Genomic DNA, 23,002 nt, shown 5'->3' on the forward strand with positions numbered 1-23,002 from the left:
TTGCGTGACATCTTTGCACATCATAATTGGGAAACGTGTCAAATCACTTGTTAGCTTTAGTAATTGAAACACGCCGGCTGGCACCCACGAGGTGTGGAGTGCCCCAGCTGGGACTGACGACAGCCTCGGAGCTGGAAGAAGAAGCTGGGAAGAGCCGGGAGAGCAGGTAAGGAGGGCGGCTGGAAGCGGAGAGAAAAGCTCAACGGCGGGGACGGAGAACCTGGCGCGGGGAGCCCGTTGTGCCTGGCAGGGTACGAAACACAGCTCAGAGCCGAGTGCCGCTGCCCCCTCCCCAGCTGCAAAGACATAATTGTACTCATTAGTGTCGCTGCGGAGTAGCGATGAATGAACTTTGAACAGTTTGGAGGCTGTTTCACTACATGGTCCAGGTGATTAGCTGAGCCCCTTGGGCCTGCAGGACCAACCTGAAATCTCATGTAAACAAGCTGAAGTGTGAGATGGTGAGCGTTTTTGCTCCCCCTTCCCAGACGGTGCAGAGCGGTTTGAAAAGGCAATGACGATTTGAAAAAATTCATAGAACGGAACTTTTCAAACCCAAGAAAGACTTTGCTTCATTTTCACTTGCAGATGAGAGCTGGTAACATTTCTTATTTCATCAGACACGTTGGGCACCCCCCCACACAGGTAAGCGCAGTATTTGCTAAGACTTACAGGCACTCATTTGGGGTGGCAATATTATAGCGCTTGGTATATGTGTCCATGTATCAAGGAAAATTGATTTGCAGCATTTCTCTCTGTATGTTCAGCTGATCCAATCTAGTATCTATCACCCCTCTCTCACAGCCCCAGACACCAAATCTCATGGGCATTAATAAAAATATTAAGATGAGAAGAGCGTCTTATTTGTTATCAAAGAAACAATCCTGAGTTCTTAAGCCTTTCATTCTGCTTGAATTAGTTGTTCACAGTGGCCTTGCTTTTATATATATTTTTCTGGGTAAAATTGGTGAACGAGGAATCTGTAGCACACTTCGGTTTTCACCCAAATCACTACTACCCAGGCTTGTCTGCCCAGCTGCACACACTTTACCTGAATCCTCAACACCTCCTTACTCCACCGGCTGCTGAACTCCCCCAGGTTGCTCTCTGCTGAATTGCACTGCTGAATGCAACCTGCGAACGTTAGCGTCTTACCTTGATGTCTGGCTGTCAGCCCTGTGCACGCAGATGCTTCCACCGTTCTTTAAACCTTCCCAAATTGTGTGACCCTGGCACTGAAATGTGCTGGAGTTTGCAGTGGCTCCGGGTTTATGTATGTGGGGAATTACTTCCACCACCCAGCGGGGCAGAGGCTGCGCAAAATTACCCTGATTCTTAAGGGGTCGCAGATTTTACAGGCACCAGCATGCTAAAACGGGCGATGCTCCTTCATTCCCTTGGCAAGCCTCACCAGTAAAGTCTTGGGAGACAGTAGTTTCCCGGCTTTTAATTGATACATTCCCGGGACTAACGAGGAATGGACGCAGCGCTCCCACCCACCGCAACTGGATGCGCTGCTGCCCGTGGCTCAGGTAGTTCTGAAACATATAATCAGTTAGGTCCATCTTTTACAGCCTGTATCATCGCCAGGGGGAACTTTCCCAGCCCTTCCCAAACCCCATCCCCAGGGCTGGGATGGGAAGGACCCCCAGCAGGGCAGTCTCCGCTGGTATCCCAAGGAGAGCTCTTGCTCGCCCTCGCACTGCCCTGATGGGGACAAGGCTCGACTGAGACAAATTCCCCTGACTTTGGGCAGAAATCATGCAGTTAAGCGTAGAAATCCTGGGTGTGGAGAGAAACTCCTCGCCTGCAAAGCCAGAGAGCTTCTCCGATGGGTGAATTTGATTTTTAAGTTAAGACCAGAAGCGCGTTCCCCCGTCGGGGAGGTGACTTGGTGAATCCCATTAACTGCTCATCTCTCCCGGCTATCTGCAGGTACTGTCAATACACCTTCCACCGCCTCTCCTGGGATAGCTGAGACACTTGGCAATTAATTTGCGGGATCTCAAGCAGAAAATTATCTCTCTGTAGAATGAGCAAACCTTGACTGGTCTCCATTTTAAGACAGATAGTACAGAAATGGCTGCTATTCCCATGAAATACTGGGCGTGCATCCCCCTCTCCCACTTATCCCCTCTTACTCCTTCTGGGATTTATATAGGTGATAAAGGACAGTGCTGTTGCATGGAAAAATCCCAGCCTGAGCATGGCCAGAGCTGCACCCAAAACTGAGCAGCAGCACTTACGGAGCCATCTGACTATCACTGCCTGCATCTGTGTGAAAATGCTGGAGCCAGCCGGCTCGTTGGAGCAGGCTCAAATAGCTAGGGATACAGAAAATGTTTTCTTCTTAATTTTCACCATGGAAAACAGCACCTTTAACACATAAGAATCAGGAGCGGCACGTTGCAGACGAGAGACAGAATTTCTATTTTCTACATGCAGAGAAAGCATTGAAGCGAAAGTGTTTTATTGATTATTTTGATTGTGGATCTGGAGAATAGGATCTATTCCAAGTGACATCTGCCATTTAAAACTTTAGCAACATGATAATTAAATAAAAGTCAGTTAACTTTTAATTTATTTCCATCAATTTATTTTCCAGAACCACTAAACTGTGCTCCAGACTAGATAGTGCCCTCCTTAGAATTTAAAGTATAACATATTAAGGTTCTTCACAGGTACTTGGAATTTCCTTGCAAAATTGAAATCTGTTGCTATGAATACTCATGTTCAATATAAGTAACTATGACTCTTACCATGCAAACCAAGAGGAAAAATGAATTCTAACTGAAAGAAAGGGTTTTCATGGAACAGCTTCACAGGGGTATCAAAAATGGTAATAAAAAGGTGATATAAAAATTAAATCAATGTATACAAACTGAAATGTTAAATGCTATACTTTCTATTTAATATTTTATCTAAAATAAAAATCCTAGCTTTCCGTGAATGCTGCAATCTGCTTTCAGTTATTATAAATCTGATAACACCTATTCTAAGAGGAATTTTCTTTGTCTGTGGGGTGGGAACTTTGTAAGTTGATCAGGTATGTGAATAATAAAGAAGAACCAGATCAGTGCAAAACCGCTGCTCCCGATTCTTTTTCCCCACCTCCAGCTGAGTTCGTTCACAGCAGCTCAGCAGCTTCAAGATTTACATTCTTAACGAAATTGTGAACATTTCTTTAAAGTTCCCACAAAAGTGGTTTATTCATAATCAGGGCATGAACAGTAAATTTCTTTTCTCTCACTTAACATTAATTACTTAACATTAATTAATGTTAATTATTTTACCAAAGGAGCTTTATTCTCCCAAGTTCCCACTCAATTAAAACCTCACTCATACTTTGAACAAACAGACCCTAAAAATAAACCAATACAAATCCCAGAACACCTGGAAGTGCTCTCCTGTCTGGGAATGTCCTGGCAAAATCTGTCTGCGCATCCGTTAGAGATATCGATATTGCCTCCAACAGCAGGCTTCCTGAGTACCTCTCTGGATTAAATAGGCTTACCGCCCAGCCTCTCTCTGCCATTATCCTATGAGTCAGAGAAACAAAGCACGGTGTTTGTCTGCCCTAATTCGAGGAGCTAAAGTTAGATGTCAGCCCAGGCTCATCCGCTGACTAACCCTCTGGAAACATCCTTGTCTCTACCTCTCCCGCCAGGGCAGCGCGAAGTCATCGGCTCAGACTCAGACGTCTTAATATTAGATCAGAGCCCAATGAAACGTAGCCCAGCCTAAGAGTGATTTACCTAAAGTGCAGTACTGGGAAAAAGATCTCATCTTTCAAGCCCAGCTAGCTACTAGACTATTCTTTCTCTTCCCCAGTTCAAAATGGAGCAACAGCCGTTGTTTCATATAGTACTTACAGAATTTACATTTTTTAATGCTCTAGCGTTGCTGTCTGGTTAACTAGACAATGATTTCCTTATATGGAAAAGTTACAGAAAAAAACACCTGATTTATATACTGTTTGGGAGGAGTTTGGGGTTGGGTTTTTTTTTTCAGTATCATCACTTAAAATGTTTCTAATACAGAATTTACACTATCTTTCAAAATTAGATAAGATTTTATTATCAATTATATATAAGGGGGTGTTCATAATTCTATTATTGCCATAGAATTATTTGGGGTGAATCTCAGGGGGGTTCAGTGCATCCCATTTTTATGTACAAATTGCAAGAGATTATCAGAGAGTTTAACGAATCACACACTTGATGTATGAGCGTAAAGTGTCCCACATGTTTATGAGGTGAAGCAAAAGGCAGCTACAAAGTACAAGTGGTAACAAGGACATAAACAAAATCAACATAAGTAACCTGTCAGGAGGTATGCTGCAAGATTTGGTTAACCACTAGGTAAAAAAAGCCATTAATCTTTTATAACCTGTTTATTAGTAGAGCTTCCTTGCCAAGTCTCACCTTAAAAATCTATAAGGATTTAAAGAAGCATCACGTCAAAAAGATCCTCTAGCTACTTTAACTGAGAATGCTGTGCTTGATGTCCTCAGCCCAAAAGATACATCTTTCCCACTCTGTCCCAACTAAAACCAACCAGCAGCCACGCGTTTGTACATAGAATTGACAATAGATACCAAAAAGGCTGTATTTAACCCCGAAGTCATGTACTACTTACATTACAAACAAGGAATAAACGCTCAGCAAAGAGATTCCTTAACTAGACACAGTTTATTATGCATACGCTTGAGGTTAGGGAACAAAAATCTTTTGGATAATGCCCTGCCTCTTCCACAAACCCTGTAGGTGTTTACTTTTCACCCTGGATAGAGCAACCCCTCTCCACTTTCCAGTCTGCAGGTTGATGCAGTTGTTGGCCACTCACTGGCAACTTTTTAATAGTTGTTGTAAAGATGGCTCTGTACATGTTGGTTTTAGAAGGCTTCATAAATACGGTACAGCTACCACTATAATGGACAACCCCCTTCCATCTCCATCTTCATTTTCATCTCTCACTTTCAGACTGCAAAACAAACCAAAAACATCAGCTCTATTAAAAACCATAAAAATTACTCAAGTTTGGCAAATTGCTACTCTTGTAAGGATTACACCTTCAGAACATAGGTGCTAAAATCTTACTGCATAAAGTTCACAAATTTTTTTTGAAACTGTAACAAGAGAGTGAAATTGCTCCTGCTTTATCATTTACAACATAAGGTGGATGTGAACTGGGGGTTTCATGTCTGGAAGATGCTTGATTGATTTCAGAATAGAATCTTCAATGTTTTATACAGGTTTTTTTCATACACCAGCTGAAGTAAAAAGTCATCTCTGACTGTACAATTGCCTACTAAGAAGAAAAAGAACACAGAGGGGTTTTGCAGCCATTTATTTCTAGTCCTTATGAGTCTCCTGGTATGCCATTATAAACTGAGGCGAACATGAACTGGAGATATTAATGGCTTTGTTCTCATTTTCTTGTCTTAAAAAAGATAAGACAAAATGAACCAAATTCAAACTTGGTGTGAGCCTCATGAATTTACATCCAAACTGATGGTAAAAATAAATAAAATGAAATGCTTCTACTTTGATGAGCTACACTGTTCATCTTGGATAGAACTGTCTTCTATATTCTCCTGGACATTATTTTTTGTAAATTCCTGTGTGAGGCTGTTCGTTAAACATTTTCCATCAGTAACTGTTAAGGTAAGAAAACATAACATTTTATCTGATATGTGAGTGAGAACTCACTGTAAACAAGATATAGACTTTAAAAATCTTCCTTGGAGAGTTTCCAAATCCAGCAATGAAACACCAAGTCCTTTATTTCCTTAGTTTAGAAGCCCATTTAGAATATATCATTTTTCATTTCCAGCAACAAATAGCCTCCTAAAATAATTTTGATTTAAAGGGTCATATTGCCAACCATAATGGGCCATTCTGAGTATGTCTGATAAAGTCTCCACTGAGATATGATTTCTGATATGCAGAGATCATAGCTTGTTTAAATATAGTGGAAATCCCAGTTTGGGGTTTGGCTCATGCAAGAGGCATGGGGTTTTTTTCCCAGTGACTTGCTAGGATGGTTCTCCTCCCAGAAAACCTTGTGTACATTTTCCCAGAGAAAAACACCAAGAAACGTATTCTTGATTGTCCAAAAACAAGTGCGGGAACAACACTAATAAAACAAAAAAAACACGAGGGCAAAGTAACCTTGTACGAATGGCTGGGCTGTAAGAAACCACGATATTACATGCACATATCCTGCTCAGCATCCGCAGAACTGGCGAGTCGGTTCCCACCCGCCCCCAGCGGCACCGACAGACAAAAGCTCTCAAGCGAATGAGACCAAATTACAACAGCTTTAATAACTTACCGCCTCTCGGTTGAGTGACCAAACCCCAACTTTGATTTGATAGAGCCTTCCCCAATGATGAGCCAAAACGCAGCGGCTGAAACTTCTTCCTAACTGCATTAACCTCAGTCTATTTTATGGAGATTTGGACTAACCCGCTTAACCTCCCAGTTGAGCCAGGCTCACCCTGCTCACGGGGGCAATTAAGGCAGCTCCTCTGCCAGGTGGCAACACATTGCACTGCCAGTACTTAACCTCTGACGATCGCGTGCTAGTCTCGTCTCCAGCCAAAGCTTAATTCTTCTCTATGATAGATTATTTTTACTCTATATGGTCTTAAATCATCCTGACAAAACATGCTTTCTTTTCATTTTTAAACAACACATCGTATTAGGTTTTTTAACAATAATACTACTGCATAGCATGAATAGGAAATCAAACATATTGTTAATATATATTTATCTATATAATTTCATTATCTACTATGTATTTATATTCTTTATCAGTATATATTATAGGTCTCATAGGCATACTCTCCAGCCACGTGTTCAGCACCACATTTAATACCTGCTACTTATGTTTTATTCCCTCTCCGCTCTTCTCTCCAAGGGGAGAGCAGGAAGCGCTCAGTTTTGTCGGGGCCTTCGGTTTGGTTCTGGTTTTGAACAGACGTGTTGCTCCACACTCATAGCAAGGGCCGAGAGGTCCAAGAGATACTTCTTGCCCTGGAGCAGCAGGCGAGGAGATGGTCCATGCTCCTGCGGGAGGGCATTCGCTCCCCCTTTCCCAGCCTGGCACCCCAGAAACCCGCCACCCTCCGCAGAGAGGAATTTTGTAAGCTAAATCTATGAATTCCCATGTAAAAAGGAAGCTGGTTTGCAATGCAAAACCACAGCATGAACAGTCAAGGAAGCTTTCTATTGTAAAGAAGTAGTAGATGTGTCATGATTGAATGTGCTAACACACTTGAAACGGAAATAGTTTCACTGAGCTGCTTTCTCTGTAATGGTCAGAAAAAGCATTTCAGCAGCAGGGCAGGAGAAAGTCGGCTCTCACTCCACCAGTTCCTCCCAAGAACAAGCAGACAATAGGGAATGTGACTATAAAATAGATGCCTCCGAGTAAAATGCCCTCTGCCACCAGCACGATGAGTTAATTTTGGCAAGCTGACATCTCTGAATGTTTTGCTGGGAACCAGCACTTCCTATGTCTGGAAATTAACTTTCAGATTTCCAGTGAGGACGGGAACAGACTTCACTCTTGTCACCCATGGGTTGCAAAGACAGATCTTGTGACAAGAACTAAAAATCTGGAACTCATTTAAAAAGTATATCTGATGTAACACTAGCCATTGGAATACATCCAATTTATAATTACAAGACTGAAAAACTTTAAATGAGGTCAAACTTCAGCTCCAAATTAAAATGAAAGTGTTCAAGGGCTTAATGCATACCAGCAAGACACGCCACGTTGCATCTGCTTTCACACTGGCTAGTTGAAGGTTAAATTGATATTAAAAGTAAGACTGTTAAATAAGTGGATTTCTTTTTAATCAAGAGTTGGTGTTTTCTTTGCTCATCACTTTGTGCTAGAGGGCCATGAAACTATCTCAGCAAAACTGTCAGTGCTTGCAGTCTCCGTAGCCTACTCCCCAGTGAAGCTGAACTACTTATTTAGCTGTAAAAATGTTTCACTAGTTGGAGTTTCTAAAATTACACACGGAAACAAGAAAAAGGTTTGACAAATCTCTCTTGAATATAATGGCAAACCTCAAGCAAATTAACTTTAAAAAATTTGTTTACCAGAGACAATTTAGCTTAGATGAAATATTTGCTTTTCCACAAGGTTTTGCTTTTCCACAATTTAACAGCAAGGTTGACTGCTAAAAAGGAAAGCTGGTGAGTTGCCACAAGCCACGTAATGAAATAGTGGCTTTCTTTACAGTAGATGCTAGAACTCTGCTGACTCCCAGATTTTCAACCCGCAGATCGTCCTGACATCCTACTGGGGACTGGTAGGATCCCAGTAGGAGCCATACTGGGTCCTTTTCTTCTTCCAACCTAGAGAGTGGCAGTGGCATGTGGAAACAAGTGGTGATGTGACCTGCTCTCTGTACTAGCTGCTGGACACAGCTCTAAAATGAGCTAGTAAGAAATAAAATAAAATAAAATAAAATAGTCAGGAAAAGCGACCCAGTTAATGGGAAAATAATTTGTTTGGGTTATGCATGAAATCTGCAGGCTTTGGAGTGAAACAAAGCCTTCCTTAAGCCTAAAGAGCAAGCAGCTTACATTTTTGTTGTTTCTTTTAAAATTCCCATTTTATGACAGTAAGACTAGCGAACTCTACCGTGAACCCACCTCTCAAAGACATTTCATCAAAGTAACAAGGTTACCTACTGGAAATCTAGCATCAAAGATATGGTGCTGTCATACAGGGCAGGGGCAAGAAGTACAGAGAATTCATTGTTTCCAACTTAACTGCAGATAGCAAGGAGGAAGTTCAGTAGTTATTTTTATAGGTTTTTTTCGTGTGTGTGTGTGTGAAGGCAATTACACCAGGAAATAAAAAAAACCAAAACACAATCCAAACCCAAACCAAAAAAACCCCAAACCACAACCACCCTCACCCCTAAAATATACCCTGCAAAGTTATCACTACACCTGTTCAAATATATCTGGAGCTTTTCCCTTCACATATTTTGAGACCTGAAATAGGCTGCAAATATTACACATCGTGTTTGGATAGTACAACAGAGAATTGCTTGAATTAATTAATGCAAACATATTTTCCACTTTGTCCAGGGATGCAAAAAACAAATGTAACTAACAGATGGGCAAAATAATAAATATTCCATTTTATTTTGACTTTTAATCACTTTCCCCATGTTGTATTAAAAAGAACATAGATAAATAGCCCCTTTTTAATACGAGCATGCTAAATATAACCTATTCCTTAAAACCATAATAGGCAAAAATAAATTACTTATTTGAAATGGAGCCGTTAGCTTATCGAAGCTGGGGTAGCAGATAGAATATTTACTCAGAAGTTTGGGATTCTGTTTTGTTGATTTTTACATCACGAACTATCTTGGTTAGGAATGTGGATTAAAAAAAATGAAGAAAAAAAACAAAGAAGAAGAAACCATTTAAAAAAAGGGAAACAGGCAACTAGTTAGTTGGGGTTGGGGTATCTCTGCAGGTATACCTCTGCACAAAAATCCAAGTCCAAACACTTCTTTTACCTTCTCTCTGGGGTCACGATGGTCTGGGGGCTTTTTGCTTGAACACCAGACCAGCGTTTCAGAGCTGCACTGCGTTTCGCTCGGAGGCAAGGCACCGCGGTGGCCAAACCCCGCCAGCCCACCGTGACTCTGTCCCCGTCACCTCGCTCTTCGAGATCTGCATCCCCCTCTCTATAAAAGACAGCGCAATACCTGTTCATCATCTCTTACCTTCGGGGTTTGGTTTTTTTTTTTTCCCCCCTGTTTTTCTTTTTGAGTGGTAGTTTATTCAACATGGTGCTTGCGAGCCTTTGATGGCGTGAGGCAGGAAATCATCGCACAAAGAGTGTAACTCCCGGCAATCTGAACTCTGCTTTTAACACAAAGCAACATTAGCTTTATCAAAAGATATATTGTTTCTACCTGCAGTTTAGAACCTTTTTGTTTTCCTTTTGCCAAGCCGTTCCTTATGTTTCTTTCATCAACTGCCTTTCAAGAGAGGAAAGAATATAGCTTTCTTCCTTCAGAAACAGACTGCCCGGACAAATCCCCCTTGCCCTAGAAATCCTTATTTAGGGTCAAATTTCTTTCTCGGATACTTGATTAGGGACTTGCAGAAAAATCAATGGGAGCTGCTTTCAGGCCTTTAAAGTCTGGCCCTGCTGAAGATAAGGAAATATAAAATTCCAACAGAAGAATACGTCTTTTCAGAAGAAAGCCTTTCAAACATTCAAGTTAACTAGAAGCTTGGTTTTCCGTTCACTTTGAAAGAAACAGGTCAGTACACTTAAGTATAACAACCTAACTCTTCTTTTAAACAAATAAACAAATAAGAAAACAAACATCATCTTGAGCCCTTAGTTTGAAAAACCCCAACCCCTCTCTCAACAGTAGCTGCATGAGGAAATGAAATATGGGATGTATTTTCTTTGGGGAAAATATTGCAGCCTTTCACCAGGATGAAATACACACACAGATGTGGGGTCATCAATTTGGGAAATTTATATTCTTGAAATAAATACCAGCATAGTCAAATACACTGTTGAAATGCAAGTGAGTCTTTTACATGTTATAAACACATCAGTCCCATTACCCAAGTGTGACTTTCACATACATTTAATGACAAATAATCAAAAGCTTTGGAAAATTAGTGTGCAGTTAGATCTAAAATGGCCAGGGTAATAACAATTCTGCTACAATATCATCTCTGGGCCACTCAGAATATCTACTCCTGGCACATAAAATAAACACACAAAAATAAAGCAAGGGAAGAATAGATATTAAAGTGGATTTCAATATAAATTTGGCAATATGTCCATGAAGAAAATACCACTCTGACGTGTGAATTGTCCTTTTAAGGATAAGACCATCGTCCTAAACAAAACAACTGTCCAATAAAGATTCAATGTTTTCTAGTACTGTAGTCACAAGGGAAAAATGAATGTAAAAGCACATATATTCCATACATTTTGAAACCTGCACAGATCCGAGCCCCAGTCAAGTAAACCAATTTGAGCAGTTCTTTTCATTAGTCACATGCCAACATGCACTGCTAAATTAGCAAGAGAGCATATAACATTTTCAAAATTAACGGCCAGGCTTTCTTCAACTGCTGTAAGGTCAGGATTTCAAGTTGCTTTACTACATATACGTTAAGCATTTTTACCAAGACTAGTACTGCAGAGCTAGTGCAGAGCTTTGGAGGAACGAGCTAAATTCTCTTCTGCATTGCTAGCAAAGGTGCTGGCAAGCATTCCCAGAGCACCCTCTTTGCACTGCATAAAATTTTAAGTAGCAGAAAAAAGTCCATATCCATCTGAAAATGTTAGATCTTAAGATGCTTCATGTTCAGTCTTCTAAAGTGAACACATTTGATATAAAAGACAGTGAGAGGTACATTGCATGAGAATTTTAGGGGGGGTATAGTAAAGGATTATTTTTAAGCATAACTATTTTTTAGGGATAAAATAAATATTTTCATATTTTGTTTTTTTGAAAAAAAGTCTATAAATAGCTGACATTTCATCCCCATAGTCAAGAATATCAACACAACCCTCAAGGAAAAATGGAATTTCAGGATTTAAACTAATTATCCTGGGTCTTCTTTGAAGCTTTCAAAGAAAGAGTATTGAAAATGTTAGAAACAGGACAAATGAGTTTAAAAGTTTGCTTATGAAAATAAGTAAACAGCAGAACCTACCCAGGATGGTTTCAGTCGTTACAAACCAACTGAATTTATGAAGTGACATTTGGAAAATGAATAGAAAAAGTCAGCTATTCCCTTCATTTGTAAGGAAAAATTATCATGGCATGCTATTCTCAAGGCTGCTCTGTGAACACATGCACATAAAAAAAAATATAAAAGAACAATAGTAAAGTGATACCTTGCACAAGAGAATGTCATATAACAGCAGTGAAAATTGAACAGCCTCACAAGCTACCATAAAATAAACAAGTATTGTAAAATTCACAGAAACAGACAACCATCATTGATATACAGAGATACACACCAGAAGATGTTTGACTGAAGGGAAAAGCACATTTTTGAAAGAATTCATGCACAAAATTTACAGGACCAGCGCTGGGCAGTGTATGGGCTTGGTGCAAGATTCCCTTAGCACTCTGCCTGCTCAGCTCAATGCCTTCAATTAGCCACATCCTATACTTGGAGGGTGTCACATCTTTTCAGGATGGCGGAAAAACTGGGGATGGAACTGAAATCTATTTTACTGATATTGTAAATGCACAAGGATCAATGTGCCGGAGTGGGTTGCAGGTGAGGGAACTGGTTATAGATCAGGAAATCACACTTGAGAGCAGGATGGATCTTCCCTTACCTCCGTCTCAGTGAGGGAAAAAATACAAACTGTCTCACTCTTGTTGATTTTGGTCTGGAAGACACAGGCTGGAAGTAAGCACCTCCCAGTAAACAGCATTTGTGTTTCTAAAAATTAATGTTTCTAAAAGCGAGAGATGATCTTGTAATACAAAAGTCTTTGCAGGCAACACAGGTCTCTACTGTAGACCTCAGTGTGACAGTTTGAATCGCAGCCCTGGGAGCGGACTGTCACCTCGGGGGAACTGAGAAGGGAGGTTGCATCAGGCAGAATCTGTCCTTTTCCTTTGGAGGACTCTCAAATTTCAAATTAACATTTCTATCATTGTCCCAGAATAGAGCATGTGGCTATGAAGATAGTGTTAAATCTGAACCTGAGTGCATGTTTCAGCTTCTACAAGACAATACAGAAATAAGGAACCCAAACTGGACTTTAATCGGTGGCAGAGAATGGGCAGGTGAGGTTAGGAAGCTGGGAAGAGAAGGGCACTGCTGGACATGGGGATACAAAAATTGGCAACGAGGGAAAGTACATGCTGGGGTTCAAATCAAGCAGGTGTAGGGAGACAAAAAGAAGGGATTTATTTCCTGTTTTACCTGATGTGAATTGGGACTAAAGCCCTCCTTTAAGATAATTCCACCAATTTCTCTTATTTATAAATGCCAATAACAAAGCAGATATTGGATACCTTGAGACCAACCACTAGCTCGATGACAGGCTGAAGAAATTATTGCATCAATGGATACCACCTTCTTCAAGAATACTTCATAACGTGACCATCTTTGCACTAGCTCAGCCAAAGTGTGTGTGAAACAGCTTTCACACCCATCTTTCATTTCTGCTGGCTCAGGAGAAAACCAGATTTATCCAGGTGTGCTGCCTTCATGGTGATCGCATGGCCCGATGCAATGCCTCCTTCTCCCTCGTGTCCAAGAGGGGTGCCTGGGTGGGTGGCACCCTATGGAAGCTCCAGAAGGAGAGTGACAAAGAAATACTATTGATATATGCTGTAAGACTGTATTGCTTATTTCTCTACAGCTCCCTCGTAGCTACTGTTTCCACACTTGGAATTGTGTTACTTATTCACGCACTGTAAAAAAAAAAAGACGGAACATGAAGGAACAGATTAAAGAAAAAAAAAGGAAAAATAGCTGAAGCTAGTAATCCAAACACTTTATTATGAATAACAAATATTGTTGGGGTCAGAAAGCAAAAGGTTGGATTTCTTTCTCTTAGAATATTTATTACAGAAATTAAATCACTGTTTTTATCTCCAGTTTGGGGAATGCACTTGCAGAAAAGATGAGTTCACTTCTTTTGCTATCTACCAGCATGATAATGTCCTATTTCATTTTCCTGTTAGAGTATTACTTTTCTTGTGATTATAGCTGTGTCACAGTGTACTTTCTTTAAGCACGCAGAAGCAGCATAATATCTTTCTATGAAATGAGAGAAACTCTGAAGTTATTTGAATTGTGTGATACATTATAATGTAATATCTGGCCTGATGCAGTGGCATATTAGCTAGCTTCGTCTACAGTCTGAAATTCTTGTACGTACTTACCCCTGTGACACAGTTTCAGGCCCAGTAACACAGCAGTGGTGAACTTATTTAGATCTCAGTACTCAGAATTCTAAGGGAATATTTTATTTCCCATTTCTGCCATTTATTCTTTCCTACAATGTGTCATTAAGAAAATTTTCAAGTGTGTGACTTTAAAAATATTTAGAAATTTCAAAAACCCCACTATGTATTCTGGATGTTCTTGTGCAAATACTAATACAAAATTAAGAGTGAGAGTATTAGAGCTTTTGAAGAGCAATTAAAGATGAAGAGGCAAAATTTTGGATCTACTCACTTCAATGGCAAAATTCCCAGTGGAATTCCCGATGGTTCTCCCTACAGGACATTTACAGTCTCTGTGTTTTTATCTCGCCTGTTTTGACACTTACAAAGGGATGAATAACTTTGTGAATTTCTAGATTGAAGAGTGGATGATAGCAGCTTAGCCGAGCTTGTGCAGATGAGACCAATGTCACGGTATTGGACTGAGGGAAGAAACCAGACATGTAGAGATGGTATTTTTTTGCAGTTGAAGTCTACCCACTAGAAGCTGCGTTAGATCTGAGCTCTTTTTTGGACATGAAAAAGCCTCAGAAACCCCAAAGCTGACTCACAGCTCTGATGTTAGCGCTCCGACACAGACCCAACTGTCTTACTGCCAGGCAATTACAGCGATAATGAGCGGTGGCTGGGAACGATTGTGGGGACTGACCAGCAACCTAAACCAGAAGATACCTACTGGCCTCTGATGGATTTCCAGGCACTGATCTAAATATGCGATAAAAGCCTTCAAATGATATCTGACCATTCAAATGTCTGGGTGGCCTCTACCAAAGTTATTCTGTACCAGCTCATTCTGTCTATGGCAGCCTCTGGGTGCCAGCGGCTGAGAAATTCCTTAATCAGGTATATTGCCTTTTAGTTAGATAAAATCCTTTGCCATTTGTATGGCACTTCTTTCTTTGGAAATAAATTTCTTCAGCAGTCTGAGGACCAGAAATTCCACATAGGTAATATTTAGATCTAGTAGTTTATTTTCCAGTTTGAAGACATCTAGAATTCAAACTATGTCTCAGAATTAAAACAAACAAAAAATAAGGATAAAAAGATGCGTAAAATCAACACTGGAAAGGTATAATCCTCCAGTTGAATCTCATCAAGCATATATCATTATATCCAGTGTATGATAATACATTAATATAGCATAATGTAATATATCATAATGGATCAAAAAAGTGTTAAAAAAACACATTTAGAACTGCACATGTATGCAGTTTAACCCTAACCTTAACTGCACCCTAGCCCTAAGTTAATGTAAGAATCCAGGTTCTAGGTGACCTTACATTAAAAGAGTGAAAAAAAGACTATCCCTCTGCAAGCATGAATCCTGATCAAAAATGAAGCTATATGGGATGAGCTACAATAATTTTAACTGCCAGCAACAAACCTTTTACAGAAAAGGAACTTAGCTTTTAGAAATAAAAACAAGAAGTATACTTCTGGTTGTTGATTAGTGGCATGCAGAAATTACAGCGAATGGTAAGTATCCCAGTCATCCATTCTAATTAAAATTTAAATTGAAAACCAGGTTCTAATGAAGAGGAGCTTAGTGCTGGTCTTGAGGGATCTCCTGTCAGTTGGCAGAGGAAAAAAGTGCACAAAGGCAAAAGAGATTTCACTCAGGCTTTTGCTTGGTGTATGCTGCACTCTAATACAAAAAGGCGTGCACGCTGCCTTTTTATTGAAAAAGAACCAATGCAGGCACCGTTGCTCTTCATGGTACTGCAATCTAGGGAAAAAATCTAACAGAGGAGCAAACTGCGATAAGGAAGAAATGACCCTATAGTTTTGTTCACCCCAGCAAAGTGTTCTACTATTGTTCCTTTTGGATTGTTCGACAGCTCCACTCCACCAGCCCACCCAAATTGCTGACGTTAAACATAGCGGGGGGTGAGTCCAGCCATATCATCCTACACCTGCACCTGCTCAGACCCCATGTCTGAAGGGTCAACGTTTGCTGAACGGCTACAAAGAGCATTGAAGGGAAGCACAAAGCAAGCTCTTCAACACACTTTTGGTTTGAAAACACCAGCACATTTGTTTTTAAACTTTAAAATGATGTTTTAATATGCTACTAAATGTAATAAAAGCAAAAATCCATCACACCCTTCAGCTAATAAATTGCCCAATGCATTGGAAAATTCCCTATGCATCAAATGATAACCTGTTAAATGAATGAAAATGCTAAAGCCACAGCATCTTCCAGAAATAGCTATGTATCTCTAATGGGCTAGTACAAGATAATGGAAAATACAGCAAGCACATTGTATTTTTAAAGCCTGTTTCGGTGTTACCTTAGAAGCAGAAATTTAAATGAACTGTTATAACCTAATTCAATGTCAATACCTTCTACCAAGGGTTGTCAGTAGCTGTGATTTTAAAAGAAAGAAAAAAAAATCAGAAAAATGTAGGATCTATAGAAGATCAACCAGATCACCTCAGTTTATGCAAGAAAATAAGTTATGCAGTATTTCCCTGTGTGGACATTTAATTATGCTTTGTGCAAGTGTAATAAATTACCTTCTTGAAACCCAGAGCTCTCATTTGTTGCAGATCCCTCTTTGCAGGATTCCTTTTTGGTTTCTGTTGCTCCCCCCCCCCATCCCCAACAAGGTAATAAATGCGGTATTAAAGCAGTCTCTCTCCCTGGCTGTGAGCTTTCTGTAGATGAAAGTTAACTCCTGTCTTTCAAAACACTGTGAGTGGCAGGTTGCATACCAGTGCGGAAGAGAAATCTCGCCACTAATCTATCACGAACAAAATACAATGTCTCCCCACAAACCTCCTCTGTCACTGTGCTCAGAAGGTTGCAACAGCAATATTTCTCTGGCTATTATTTACAGTAGAGAATGCAGAAACCATAAAAAAATCACAAGGAAGGATTTGGCATAGACAACCAGTTGAGTTTGATTAAAATGTACTAAAATTGTATTTTTTTTTCATTTAAGAGTAAGCTTCAGTCAATGTTGTTTAATGTCAGTACTGTTAATGAAGTTGTCAAGCTTGTCACTTCCATTGAATACCAACTTTGCTAAGAAACTGGAACTACAATTACCTCCAGCTCTATACGATTAAATTCATCAAAGCACACCAAGGGTCCAGATTGTGCCAGACCTTTGAAGAATTTCCCCATGGCTTTGTAGTCTCGTCCATCAGAACAGTTCAACACAAAGCACTGCCAAAAGAAAAGAGCTTAAAAAGATCATTTTTTTGTTATTTAAAATGTATAGGATTTGGCAACATTTACTTTTACTGCCTATAATTCGGCCTCCCCTACCGCCACTCCCCAGCCCCGGAATTTCCCCTTATTTATCCAATCTGACTCTGTAATATAAAAGCAGCTCATGCGGTTCTTAACTAACTCGAACTTTCACAGTAGCATGTGAAATGCATTTACACACAATTTTAAAAATAAATCTCTAACAGCAGGAAGACAAAGCTAAAAGAGTAGCAGCAGCAGTTTCATGTCCACCCAACTCCTGCACTTGAACACGCTTCTCAGCGTCCATCAATAAAAAAAATCAATTCTTTTAAAGAAAACACATAACTTTCAGAAAAAAAAAAAAGAAAAAAAAAGAAGATGAAAACCCCCTCCAAAACTAGTGAGCAAGTAAGGGAGGAATGCTTCTTGGTTGAATGAGTCAATGGGAGAAAAGAGGTTCCCGGATTCCTCTCCTCTCTCTGCTGACACAAGGAAAACCCACCAGGGTGAGGTGACTGCTCTCACCATGAGGCACTTGGGCAAGAACTAACCTCCTCCTCCATCCCCACGTCTTCCTCTCCCACCAGGCTGCCTGGTAGCCTGAGAAGGACCAAGCATCCCGAGAGCAGCCCAATTCCAGCTGAGCAGCCCCGGGGTAGTACCTCTTTGGGCACAGCCTGGGTTGGGCACTTCTCCTTGCCAGCCCCTGGGGACACACCAGCAATAGAGCAACCCAGGTGTTCCCTGAATTTTTCAAGTCATTGATTTTGCTCCGTGTTCTTTATACCATCCTGGAAAGGAATACGCACCATCTCCTGAAGACCGAGCAGAAGACATCACTGCCCACAGATGTGGTTTTGTGGGAGTTAAAATACCTACAGAAACAAAGACATAAACCACGAAAAATCTAAAAATAAACATGCTGATTTACGCTGTGCTGGACGCATACTTGTTGCGCTGCTGTAGCTGGGTTGAAGAGTGCAAAGGGTGAAAAGGTGAATGCTGTACCACTGGTGTCAAAGCTAATTTGACAACACACAGTGTAGTCTAGAGTAAAGCACAGCGCTTGCTTGGGGTGCACACACTGTCCAGAAAAAAATTCTCAAATATATCCACAGAAAAGAGACATCACAAGGAAAGTAAAGTTCTGTGTCTACACTGCAAGCTCACAACCATGTTGTGATTTCCAGACAGCTACTCACAAGTTCTTCCACAAGTAACCACCTCTTTTGATTTGGCGAACGGGTAACGCATATGGACATCCAGTGCAGCTGCAGAGAAGTTATTTCCTCCTGGCTTCCCGCTTGCTGCGCTTCCCTCCCTGGACTCTGCTTATAAATAAAACACATCTAAAACTCTCAGGTTTGTACTTCAAGACAAATGAAGTAGAAAGACTTTGACAGATAGATCACCTGTGGGGCCATCAGGCTCCAGCTCATACAGAGGCAGAAAGCACCAAGTAGGGTCTCACCTGCCACTCTCAGGAACCTCAGCTCCCAAGTATATAGATATATAGGAGATGCAGGAACAGCCCAAATGGGTCACACCAGTAGCCCCTCTAATCCACCAGAGGTCAATCTTTGCACATGAGCCAGTAAAGCCTACGTGAGCTGTCTTTGGGATGGAAAGGGAGAGGTGACAAAGCAAGCAAGCCACCATGGATACCTATTAACAGGAGTTATCTGGTCAAGCCATAAAATTTTGGGAGGATGGACATATTGGAAATAGGGTCAGAGACGAGACAAGGAAGAGAAGAATGCATCAAATTTAGTCATTATCTTAGACGTCTGCATATCAATACACAAGTACCTGGAAAAAACAAGAGAAGACTGAACTCTTCATACATGATCAAAATTATTGCTTACTTGGCCCAAGAGGCTCAAGCCAATCACATTCTCAGAACTAGTATATGAGGTGATAGAAAACTCGCTCAAGAAGTACAGGTAGAGGAAAAAGGAAGGATCTGATATTTCAAATATTAAGGATATATTTATTTGCTCTGAGATCACAGAATGCAGAGAGCTTTGGAGCAGCTGGAGAGCTCTTAAGTAACGATTAAAGGGAAATAGGCGTGGTGGGGAATTGTCCTGGTTTTGGCTGGGATAGAGTTAATTTTCTTCCTAGTAGCTGGTACAGTTCTGTGTCTTGATTTAGTGCGATAGTAATGTTGATAACACACTGATGTGTTAGTTGTTGCTAAGTAGCGCTTATCCTAAGTTAAAGATTTTTTATTTTGCCATGCTCTGCCAGCAAGCAGGGAGGGAGCACAGCCAGGACAGCTGTCCCGAACCAGTCAAAGGGATATTCCATACCACAGAACATCACCCTCAGTATATGAACTGGGGGGAGCTGGCTGGGAGGCGGGGATCGCTGCTCGAGCATCCGTCAGCAGGTGGTGAGCAATTGCATTGTGCATCACTTGTCTTTTCTTGGATTCTATTTCTCTCTCTTTTTGTTATGGCCCTTCTCATTACAATTATTATTATCTTGTATTATTACTATTATTGTATTTTATTTTATTTTAGTCATTAAACTGTTCTTATTTCAACCCAATAGGTTGTTTGTTGTTGTTTGGTTTTTTTCCAATACTCCTCCCCAACCCACTGGGAGTGGGGAGGAATGAGTGAGTGGCTATGTGGTGCTTAGTTGCTGGATGGGGTTAAACAGTGCAGGAATCTATTAAAGTTCACCGAAACAGGATGATCTGGTAGAAGAGGCTTTTATGAGCAATAAGCAGAAGCATTTAAATGAAAGGACTTGGTGGTGCTCAAGCATTTCAGCTACATAGGCAACTAACGGAAACTAGATATACCAGGACACAGAATCCCATTCTTCTTCAGATACTCTGGCAACATCTACTAGATACAGATGGCAGAGAAAGCTCCAGAAACAAATGATTTCTATATTTGATTCTAACTAATCGCATAAGGAATTTGAAAACCCGAACATAGAAAACAGGTCAAGTGAGCATCATTATGGAGAAAGTACAGAAAAACAGAAACCAATGGGTTTCAAGATGTTGATAATCTCAAAAAATTGACTGGTCAGCTCTCCAGGAACTAAGCTGAAAGGGAAAAATAGGCAAGGAGAAATGGCAGTTCCTCGACATGACTCTACTAAGGACAGAAGTGCAAACTCTAAGACAGAGAAACTAACAGAGAGTTCAGTAAACAGTAATCTTTTCACTTACCAGGAATACTTGAAGACATACAGGAGGCAAAAATTGTGTCAGCTTACAGGCAGGCTTACAGAAATAGCAAAAGATGGTAGAGATGGACTTGCAAAAGCATGAAACGAGATACAACTATGAAGTGACATGGTGCATAACTAGAAATCATTCAAGAATATGAGTAATACTGGGAGATGAAAAAATATGTTGGAACACAACTTGCAAAGGAAAAATTATCAACAAGTAGTGATGAGAAGATGAAAGCTTACTACTTTTTTGCATCTGTCTTTACTAGAGAGGCCAGCCACAATATGGTAGCCAGCAATACCAATGACAGTGGGGTAATACCTCAGGTTAATGCAGGCAAATAAGAGGTTAAAAAGTAATTAGCTCAATTATTGTATTTAAAGATCTGGCTGAAGCAATGTCAGAATCATTAACCACCACCTTTGAGGATTCATGGGTGACTAGTGAGATATTAGAAAACTGGGAAGGGCCCACAGAAAGCTGACATTTATACAGAAGGAGCCAGAGAATTACCAGCCCAATTTCAAATCCCCTAAAAAGCACTGGAACAATTAAACAACGGCTTTTTCATAAGCCCTGAAAAGAAAACAAGATAAGCAACAGTCTGAGTTGATTTGTCAGGAACAATCACATCAAAAAAATCTAATTTCTTCCTGTGACAGGAGAATGACTAGTTGGTATGGAAGCTATAGTAGATGTCACACACCTTCTCTTCAGTAAGGCTTTTGACATCATCTCAGGAACAAGCTAGGGAAAAGTGTTCTGGGGGAATTTATTTCAGGCTGGGTATAACTGCTGGAAAAACAATGGTTTAAATGTAGCTACCGGTGGTTGATTATCAGAGGACGCTATCAAGCAGGGCTCTGCAGTGCATTGCACCTGAGTCTGCTGTTCTCTGGTATTTCCATTAGCCACCTGCATGACAGAACAGAGCGTAAAACTTAAAAAACATACCACCTTACTAATGTGAATAACCAAAGCCCTGTTGTTTCAAAAATGCTGTCATGAGAGGTCAAGAAGCATAGAGAGATGCTCACAAAATAGTCATCCAGCACTGAAGAATCTCCAGCTAAAATGCTGTGCTGAGTTTTAAAGAAAATGTACAAAACTGTACACTGCTGGACAACATCTGGAAAGAGAAATGGGAATGTTCTTCAGTGGATCATTTCATGAGACTGAAAGAGGCAATAACAAGCATTAAAAAAAAGGCTTCTTTTACAAAAAAGACAATCTATTTTTTATGACAGTGGCAGATGAGCAGCCTGTGGAATGCCCATGCTTTGGTCTTAAAGATAGACAAATGTGCATGGGGACACATGACTTTGCTGATCCAGCTCTGTCGAAGAGAGGGAGACTAGAATGATCTTGAACTCTTTTCTCAGTCTATCTTTTCACATGATTCTAAAATCAGAGAAAGGTGCAAGGCATACGAGCTGATCTCTGACAAGAGGAGTTTATACCTTGTATTGTCGGTTTTAAGGCAGCAGGCGTAGTGCAGTGCCACAGAGACAAACCTGAACTCTCTATAAACACAGTAATCCCAAGTGCCTGGAGTCAGAGAGTGCAATTCTGGGTGAGATCTCTGCCCCAACTCTTGCTCAGTTAATTCAGTCATATCTGCACAGCACTCCTTTCTGCAGTGGAGACATGCACCTGGCAATTAGTTCATGCCTGATGACTTCAGTTTTTATAATCCCAATTAATAAGAACTGTGTAAAAAGAGCATCCTATCTGGAGATAAGATGGAGGTTTTCATTGCCCATGCAAATGTTCAGCTCTTGTTTCAGCTCCCAGGATCTGGAAGCATCTTTAGTGACTGGATATACTGGTTAAAATAGTTGTTTGGTTTTGTTTTTTTTTTAAAAAGTTCATTGTTTTTCAGCTTTACTTTGTCTTTTCATATATGTTTTTAAGCAAAAGGGGACACAGGAGTAAACTACCTCTTCTGGGCAATGCCCCTTCCATACATAACAGTCCTGATACTTCTCGGCCTCTTGTCATTTCAAAATCATAGAATCACAGAACACCCCAGGCTGGAAGGACCTTGAAAGATCATCTGGTCAAACCAAAATCTCACTCTGTCTTAAACTGCCAGAAATTTGTCTTTTGAAGCCCCTCCCTCTCATTGTTAACATCTTTCCAAGACAGAGTTGCTTGGGCTGAGCAACAGCATGGAGTTGGAGGGAGAAGGGAGCCTTTTCAAATCATGGCACTGTTGATGTTTTCAGTGTTATTCTGTATCTAGACCATTAGCTAACCAGTTTGGCTGGGTTGCTTCTTAATTGACTGTTCCACATTTGCATATTAAGCAGAGGTTTACAATGACCTGTCCATAGTGATATCCTGGTCTTTTTCCTTGGTGGTTACAGCTAATTTCAAAGCAGCAATGTGCATGAATACCTCAGATTATTCTCTCTGAAGTCCATTAGCCTGTCTTCATCAGCAGAGTTTTCATTTGCTGCTGTGATGCCTGGTGCTTTTGTTTTGGTCTGCCCAAATGTCATGCTTTGCTTCGTCAGGGCAGAGGGCTGGAGACCAGTGGGGAATTGTTTTGGGTTTGTGTGGTGGGGGTTTGAGGGCAGGGGAGGGGCTGCAGGGGTGGCTG

The 23,002-nt window shown here is 40.6% G+C and overlaps 1 long non-coding RNA gene across 1 annotated transcript; it reads right to left on the minus strand.

Annotated features, from left to right (window-relative positions):
* Positions 1-10,449: 10,449 nt before the first annotated feature.
* On the minus strand, positions 10,450-18,659 carry LOC138682481 (uncharacterized). Its single transcript, XR_011322565.1, has 3 exons — positions 18,011-18,659; positions 17,055-17,174; positions 10,450-13,465 (listed from the first exon to the last, which is right to left on the minus strand). It is a non-coding gene; the product is annotated as an uncharacterized lncRNA (long non-coding RNA).
* Positions 18,660-23,002: the final 4,343 nt, after the last annotated feature.

Source organism: Haliaeetus albicilla, chromosome 28 (genome assembly GCF_947461875.1).
Source record: "Haliaeetus albicilla chromosome 28, bHalAlb1.1, whole genome shotgun sequence".
Lineage (NCBI taxonomy): Eukaryota > Metazoa > Chordata > Aves > Accipitriformes > Accipitridae > Haliaeetus > Haliaeetus albicilla.